We start from the raw sequence: 9405 nt of genomic DNA on the forward strand, positions 1-9405 counted from the left end.
GGGGTCGCAGGAGTTTATCCCTCCAGAAACCTGCAGCTGCAAACATAATTACGCCTCTCTTTTGTTTGTGCTTTTGCTCCCTCTCAACGCGGAGGAATGAAGTGTGAGCATTTCATCAATAAATGATCCCTCCATCCCCCCAGTGATGATGCTAATAGAGCCGTTCCACAGTTTATGCTGATGTGAGCGTTTCAGTGCCGTAACGTCTGAGACCTGCAGGAGGGCTGGGAGCAGCCAGACTGGCACGCACGCGCACGTGCACGCCGCCTCGAGGCCGAGGGGATGGAGGCGGGACTCCATCACGTTTCTCTCATTCATGTTTTTATTAGGAATCGCTAAGCTCACGCAGGCATCCACTCGAAAATAAGAAGAAATAACTTCATAAAATTAGAAAATAGAACAGAAAAGTCACATTTTAAGGTCGGTGTTGTGTACACATCACAAAGTTGTGCGTTTTTTACCCTAACTTGGATACAGACAGTAAAAAAAACCCCAAAAAGTCCCACTTTGATCATCTTTTAATGCATATTCAAATAAATCTTTTAATTGTGTTGTTTTTAAGCCAAAATCGATCGTTTTCTGCTGTTTTCCACTAGCTTACAGCCCCTCACACTCCCAAGCTAACATTAGCGGAGCAACAAAAATGGCGATCCATTTTAGAGCTATCCATTCGTACAGTTCTGATCCAGATTCCAGCTCAGACCAGGAGAACAAAGACGCTCATGGATCTATTTGTCTGCAGAATGGAGGTGAAGATCGTCACCAATACGATCTCTTTATGACATTTCTTCATCTCCTCCTGATTCACAACAATCTGAATATAGAAATACTCCGTAAAGTTATTTAAATCTGAACTTTCCTTCCATACGTCCGTCATTATGAACGGACAGAACATGTTTAAAAACTCAATTTCCATCAGAGTAGGTATATATTTTAGTTTATCAACGAACCTTCACTGTAAAAAATGTCAGTAATTTTTACAGAGAAAACTGTAAAATCAAGACCAAAATAGGAAAATGAGTTTAATTAACTGGTAACTTCCTTAAAGATTGAAACTAGAGCACAGGTGTCAGCTCACCTTAGCACTAACCGTTTATGTGACAGAATGAAAGTCTTTATCTGAATGGGTTTGTATGATGGAGTGTGTGAGCTGCTGTTATAGTTGAATTGAGTACATGTGTAGTTTATGTATAGTATATGTGAGTATGTTCAGCTTAAATGCGGAGACTATTTTGGCCAACAAGTGTGTGTGTAACTATAAAGTGTGTGTGTAGACAGGCCCCGCCCATTCTAGTTTATCACTTAGTCCTGGTTGTTTTATGATGTTGTTTCCCTCTGTTGCCATCTTCTTCTTCCTCTTCCTTTTACGGTAAAATTCTGCTACTTCAGCTGCCAGTTTTCTACTGTAAACAATCTTGTTTGTCTTTGCTAATTATTCAGATTACACTATTTTTTAAGGGTTAATACTTTGCTATTAACAGTAAAAATTAGAAATGTTAGCTGAAAAAAAATCCAACCATCCAGGCCAGTTTTATTGCTGTAAAATGTCTAATATTTTTTTGACAGTGCAACCTGCAGAGTTACAGCTTTCTGTCGTACATTCGATTATTTTTTAGCTGAAAAACAGTTGATCTGTGGGTGAAAACAGCTTTCTCACGTGCGGTTTCTTCCCTGAACTGTGGATCTGACTCCAGGAGATGTTGCTCCTCAGCGACCAAAGCAATCCAGGGACCGTCATCACCTGCTGCCAGTGAGAGGAGAACAGTGTGAAGTATCAGTCCTTCAGTTGGTCCTCCTCGTCGTCTCTGTGAACATTTCTCTCTGATTCATCTGGGATTTGGCAGCTTTTGGAAGAACTTCTGAGCCTCAGAGCAGCTTTCAGAGCTGAGGTCAGGCGGCTCGGGTCCTGGTTCTGGTTCTGATAGTAATTAATCAATTTAATGCTTTTAATTACATAAAATGAGCAGAACTTTGTTTCATCTGAGGTTGTGTTACATTTTTGTAATAAATCAAGGCGAGTGAGTCTGAGCCGACTTCTGCTGCAGGTGTGTTACACAGAGGTTTGACACCAAAAGCTTCAAATCCCCCCCAAATAAAACGAGCCAGGAAGTATTTTGCATTCTGAAATTTGTCAGCGCGGCTCTCGGGGAGCGGCGGTATCGGCGCCCCACACGCTCCTGTTTCTTTTAGATATGCCTGTGCAATTTCTTCCCTGTAACCTTTCATCGTTCCTCTGTGCATCAGCAGTCCTGCTTTAACATTCTCCAGTCACTCCTGCAATCTCCCAGAATGAAATTGGTTTTAGTGGGGTCATGGTTCACAGAGTGGCCCGTGTTATGATTTGATCTGATCTGTGGCGGGGAATCGAACAGGGTAATCCTCCCCGTGCAGATATCGCTGCTACAGCTTCATATTTCCTGAGTCAGTTTGAAGGGCGGGAACGGCCGCGCGCCTTCCCTCGCCGGGGCGCATCCGATTATTCCTGCTGTGACGAGCTCGGAGACTGTGATGAGGAAAAGCGCCGCCTTCATACGGTTAACGCTTTGATCCTGCGGGGGAATGTCAGCTGATCCTGCGTGGAATCGCCTTTTCCTCGGCTAATGCAGGTCCAGAAACCGGCGAGCCGTGAACGGTCCTGCTGCGGCGAGCAGCTAAAAACACGTTTGTTTGGCGCCTCAGGTCCTCATGGGTTCAAATGTTTGTGTTCACTGAAGACATTTAGCATCTCCAGATTTGAGTTCTGGATTTGACCACTTCCTCACCTCCTGGGGTTTCTGAGGTCCTGGGAACCAGGGTTCTGTTCAGGTCAGATGAACTCTGGGATCAGCTTAAAGTGAACAAAAAACAGATTGTAAATTTGAAAAAAAAATTTACATTTGAAAGCAGTTTAAAACTCAAAAATACTTGAACCTAGAAACCGCTCCTTCTCCGTCCTGCTGTCTCCCTGTGAGGACACATGAATTGTGGTTCCTGAGGAGAGCACAGACGGGGGAAATCTCACCGTAAAGTAATTGTACCTGTCCACTCTCACACGGCGCCGTTCTGAAGCTTTTTAATTACATCCACGTGCATTTTCCCGGTTCTTTAACCTTTGCCGCCCGCTCCTTATTGGGTGTGCTGCAGGTCATTTCCATGCATACATTAACGGCTCCTCCTCTTCTCCAACGCCATTTATTCATGAGGCTTTAAAGATTATGGGTTTTAATCTAACCCGGGAACGTTCTGTGATAACGAAGAAGAGGACTGTTGGATGTATGGAAGCGGGAAGGCTGTTTGTGCTGGAGTGTCGTGATGACTGAAGTTCTGCAGGAACCCATGGAAGAGAGGCGTGGAATTAGCACAAAGACAGAGTTCAGAGTGGGCGCCCTTCATGCATGGCTGTGAGGACTGGCGATGCAGCTGTGGGAGGAGCAGCCGATGAGCTGCACGCGTGCAGAGCCGACTGCTGCAGCCTTGATGTCTTTTAACCTTTATTGAATTCGCTGGGCGGACGAACGCAGCATCTTCAGCATTGGCATCCTCTCTGTCTCTGGAGCTTCATTTGTTATCGAAGTTCATCTTTTAGCTTAAAATGAGCTGTCTTGAGGTTTGATGATCAGCTCTGGTTTCTTAATGATCAGGTGTGAAATCTCACCTGATCTCTGGTCCACATTAGGGCTCCCAGAAACGATTATTTTATTACTCGACTAATTACCGATTATTTTCTTTGATTAGTCTACTAATTGGGTCGTGTAAAAAGTGGATGTAAAGCACACATCTTAACCATCATTAGCTTTAAACTAACTAAAAACTAGATATATAGCATTACCAACGATAACGCTAGTGTGAATGCTGTAAGCTGAATTTGGCCGCTGAAGATGCTAGTGCTGAAAAACGCTGAAATTGATAGCTGAAGGCGCCGAAGCTGATAGATAGCTAAAATATTAGTTACCAAAAAACGGAAAAAAACCCAAGTTAACCAAAACAGCTAGCATGTAGCTGAAATATTGGCTAAACTCCAAATTAGCCTAAAAAAATCTTTAAAATGCCGAAATTTTTGAGGCAGCTAGCATAATGCCATTTATAACATTCAACTTTACTACACTACCATTACTACACAACTAATTTAAGTGTTGATTAGTCGACGAATCGTGGCAGCCAGTGTTAATTTTGACAGAGAATTTTAATTTAGTTTTAGTCATAGTCTTTTGACTAAAATAGGGTTTAGTTTTAGTCGCAATTTAGTCATGTTGATTCTATTCATTTTAGTCAAATTTTAGTCGACTAAATTACAGAAGTTATTTAGTCGACAAAAATATAGAATAAAGATAATGCATTCTAATTAAATTTACTAAGTATAATCACATGAGTAACACGCAAAGATTTTACTAATTTGTAAAAAACAACCATTTTATTTCACTTTGCTTTCCAAACTTGTAATTTCTGTGAATTCAGCTACAACAACTTAAAACACATTAAAAGAAAAAAAAAGAAAAAATATATATATATATTTATATACTATACTATACTAATAATTATAATTCCATCCCATTTCCAATAGGAAAGTGTCTATTCACACGTAATTTTCAAAAAAATCTGCAGCCAGTGCTAGACTTTTTTCTTAGTCACACTGACCCAGAGTAAAGGGTTAAGGTTAGGATTACAGTTATGGTTATGGTTAAACAAGCAAATGTTTCCTGAGTGCTGCTGTCTCTGCAGCTCACGGCTCCACCAGGGGATGGGTCAAATGTGGAGAACACATTTCACACTTTTAGGAGCGTGACAGTTAATGGGACTTTAACTTAAAAGTTTAATTTTAAATACCTGCGGCCAACAAAAAAAATCCAGCCTTGCACAAACTTAAAATGCAGCAACGGGATCCTGGCTGCACGTATTACATGTGGACAAAACATGAATTTCTATCACACTCTGAGCTGGTTACATGTAAATATGTGTAACACCAGTCTTATTATAAATGTCCGAACACAAAAAAAAAAACTTGTATTGAGGAGGTAGTCAAGTTTAAAAATGCATAAAAAAAACATTCATTGGGGAGTAAGCTATCCAGGACACGTGTGAGCATGTTATATGTGCTTGAACAGCATGTCTGGTGAACTGTAATACCACCGCCGGCCAATAGAGGGCGCTGTTGTCATGTAAGACGTGGTGGAGTTGGAGATTAAAACGTTGACTGATTGTGGATCTGAAGAAGCAGCGGGGCTGCTAGCGATCGGAAATACACAACAACATCGATTTATAACTTTACAAACGTCATGCTAAAACAATAAAGCCAGACTTACATTTAAATGTGAACCTCTGATCTTCAGAGCTTCACCCGCGTGAAGAAAAGAGCTTTTCCACCGCCCAGTACCGGCGCTAATTAGCTTGGCTAGAGTAACCCCTTAAAACAACTATGTCAGATAATTCTACTCTTTAAAATGCAACAACAGTTTGAAAGGTCGGGGAGGAATTCGGATTCAGCCCAATACACTGGAAATAATCGTGTTTGTATGTTTACCTTTCCGTGGATTTCAGGCTGGCTTGTCTGCAAACGTCGCTTCAGGTTTTCTTGTGTTTTTGCCTGTGATGGTCGCTCCACACAACGTCTTGTTGAAGGTCGTGTTAAATGTAAAATGTGTCCATATATGTACTTTTATTTTTCTACCTGAATAGACATTTTTCACCTGTATCACAGACACAATTCATTGAATTGGCGTCTTCCCGGGCGGGCTGCAGGGCTCTGTGTTCTGATTGGATCGCTCTGCATTTGCTCCCGCCCTCCTCCACCAGCAGTCATTATGATTGGATGTCGTCTTCGACGAGCTTTTTCGTTTCGTTTTTATTCATTGATGAAAAAAGTCTGTCAATTTTGTTAAAGTTTTCGTGTCTGGGTGGGAGTTTTTGTTTAGTTTTCGTTTCGTTTTCGTTGGATAAATAGTGTCGTTGACGAAGACGTTGACGAAAATTTTTCGTCAACGAAATTAACATTGGTGGCAGCCCTAGTCCAAATTTTATTACACTTGAAGATGCATTCTCAACACATCCATGAGCCCTTCTTCTTTGTATTTGATGGTGGAATATAAACCAAAGAAAATAGAGCATGCTGCCCCCTACTGTATGGAGGAGGCAACACTCAGGCCTGGATGGTTCAGTCCAAAACGAACATAAAAGAACCATCATATTCTATCTCCCAGAATGAGACTGTTTTCAAGTGTCCATCCTAAACTTCACACCAGCCTCGGCAGCGTGGGTTCAAATCCTCATAATTTTCTTTTTTAAAGCGGTATTTTAAACGGTTTATACATCTCTGAGTATTTTTCTAAACCCGTCTCTCTGAGCACCAGCCCCTTGCAATCCGTAAAAACGAGTCCTCACATTGTGATGTCACAGAGTGGGGAACAGCCCCTTCCAGGAGCTCCTCCCCCAGGCTAACACACACACTTTCTCCGCAGAGCTAGCAGAGATTGGCAAAACATTGTCACTTTATGAAAGTTTGATTTTTTATCCCCTTCGGCGCTACTAAGGCCGACTCTAGGATGACGTCATGAAATGGGCGGTACCAACAAGGAGGCGGAGCCTCAGAGAGTTTACTTCCGGGTAGGAAAAGATCTAATAAAAAATAAGTAATATTTTATTTAAAATGTGTTTTTTAGTGTGCCATAGGTAATATATGATCTTATTTATATATATAGTTTACTCTGAAAGATTCTTTTACCCTTTAGTCGTCCTAGCCAATTGTGAGCCTGGAACATTGACTGTATGTGAGAACTGGACTGAAATGTGAAATGAGCCTATCAGAGGCCTCGGTTAAAGTAGCTGGTTTCACGTTTGATTAACAGATTCTTCTGATCCCGCCTTCAGCGGTATGGGGGGCGTGGCCTTCTAACAAGCTCTCTTCTGATTGAAGAAAGTGGTTGCCATAGAAATAGAAGTCTTTCCATCGTTCTACAGAGAGGGGGGGGATTGTGGTTGGAACGTCCCGTCTGCGTCCTGTGTGGACTCCCCCCCGTCCATGAGCACGTTTCACAGGTTAACTGCTGTGTGTGTGTGGTTGCATGCACGTGCCAAACATGAGCCAGGCCATCTGCGAGCTCCTGGCTGAAGATTCCCATCTTGAAGATGAAAGGATGTGGGGCTGCAGAGCCCCGATCTGGTGGAGCAGAGAGGGAGGACAGCAGCAGAACGTGGATCAGCACCAGTCCCTCTTATGGATGTTTTACAGGGAAGGGGGGTGCTGAACCCCACAGCGACTTCTCAATTAGCGGGCAGCGTAGTGGAACCACCAGACACTATTGTGTGGCCCCTCCCCCCAGTTTGAACACAGCCGACTCCAGAAGGAAACACGGCTTTGCACAAGCATCTCTGTGATCATGAGACTCTTTTGGACTCTTTTTGGTCAGAAGGTCCAGTGAAGGTTCGATCCAGATGAACTCGGCTGCAGCATGAATACAGGTGGAGCAAAGAAGGGAAGTGATGCTAGCAGAAGACAGAGGAACTCCAGCCTTCATTCAAGAGCTTCTATTGATCCTTATGGATCAAATGGATTATTCGTTTTTATTAGTTTAAGCCGCTCTCACTCACAACTCTCTTTAGAGCTTTTACTCAGTGCTGAAGCGTAAAGAAGAGCGCTCCAGTCCAACAAAGTCAAGTTGGAAAATATTCACTGATCTGTTCTAAGACTGCCACAAACGATTATTTTTTTGGATTAGTCGACTAATCGGGTCAAACGTTAACTGGATGCCAAACTCACGTCTTAACCATCATTAGCTTTAAACTTTAAGTGTTTAAGCTATATGCTAACTAAAATAAAGACAACAGTTTATTAAGCCTTTAATGAATCTTTTATCTTCTTTCCTTCATTTGTTTCTGGTATTATAATAAGACTTAAATCTAATGAGGTCGGCATCTGAAACAAAGGAACATTTTTCACCAAAGATAAAGTTTTGGTCTCACTGACTCAAATACAACAAAAGTGCATTTTGTGATGCTGAACGTTCACAACTCTATTTAACTTCACTGCACTCTGACTCTATAATACCAAACTGTACGATGCTCTAGCTCGATGTTGGAAAGTTCAACACATTCTCATCCCTAACTTGTCACATATTGGCGTTTGGTTAAGGACCCCTCCACGCCACTTTTTGACATTTTAGGTGTCCCCAACTCGTTGCTTTTTGAAGTGCTGGCTGTTCGTAAACTCAAGGGTCCGCAACACCTCAGGACATGGAACCGGATGTGGTACTAGTTGCACACTGGTCCTGGGGAATTTCCAGTACCGGTACCGTGAGCTTAACTTTGCGCTGGTTCGTGTCCGGTTAGCACCCGATACCGCTACTGTGTACTGGGTCTGGTACTGGTTTGGTTCTGGTACCATGTCTGGTGTCAGGTAAGGGTTAGGGTACCGGTACCAGGTTACGGTACTGATGCACTACGCATCGCAGTACTGGACTGGTTCTGGTCTGTGGCCTGGAGGTTTGGGACCCGTGATTTAATGGGAACAGCAATACATCGAAAAACGTCATCTTGGGGACACCCAAAACCTCAAAAAGTGCCATGGAGGGGTCCTTAACCGAACGTCAACATGTGACGACTTTGGGATGAGAATGTGCTGGAAAGTTAGCATTTCTACACCACTTGCTGAAAATCTTTTTTGAGAAGAAATGTTCCCTTCAGTTGAGACGTTTCACTCTGATGGGGTAGAGGTTGCAGGGGTAAACTGAAAACATTTAGCTAGAAAGTTTGCGCTAATGTTAGCTTAGCTTACCTAGACGGTGATCCCTCTTCAGCGTTATCGTACTCAGTCACAATGTGCTTCTTCGCATCGCCGCTGTACTGCTACGGAACACAAGTTCTGCCTTGCAGATATTGCGCTAGATACTTTTTTCTGTTATATTTCCAACTTTCAAGCTGCGTTGGCGTGTTGTTATGGTCTTCTTGTGACACCACAACTGACCCGGATCAGCACTACTGTGCATGTGTGTCAAACAGACTGTCAGTTAAAAGTGCACACCGTGATTTCGAGATTAAAAAAACGACTAATCGACTATTAAGTTAGTCATCAACGAGTTTAAAAGTCGTAACTAATCGTGGCAGCTCTAATCCAAACATGCTCAGAAAGTGAACTGTGTCAGATCGTCTTTCAGTGAGGGTTGAAGGAAAGTTTGCTTTTGTGGCAAAGCATCAGAACAGAAAAGAACAGCGTATATACTGTATATGTGTATATGTACTACTATACATGTATATATATATATATACATACCGTATATATATATGTATGTGTGTGTGTGTATGTATGAATATATATACTACTCTATATATATATATATATATATATATATATATATAGTGACACAGGTAAAATTCTGCAGGATGAAGGAGGGATTACTGCTATTTCTCTGCTGGATCCAGTTTTTGAATTCTACTCCT

At 42.2% G+C, this 9405-nt stretch overlaps 1 protein-coding gene across 3 annotated transcripts in view; it reads left to right on the forward strand.

The window, feature by feature from the left end:
• The window catches only part of lmo3 (LIM domain only 3), a 40588-nt gene that overhangs the window by 12974 nt on the left and 18209 nt on the right, over positions 1-9405 (forward strand). The window lies entirely within an intron of this gene.

This window comes from Oryzias melastigma, linkage group LG23 (genome assembly GCF_002922805.2).
Source record: "Oryzias melastigma strain HK-1 linkage group LG23, ASM292280v2, whole genome shotgun sequence".
In the NCBI taxonomy this organism is placed as follows: Eukaryota; Metazoa; Chordata; class Actinopteri; order Beloniformes; family Adrianichthyidae; genus Oryzias; species Oryzias melastigma.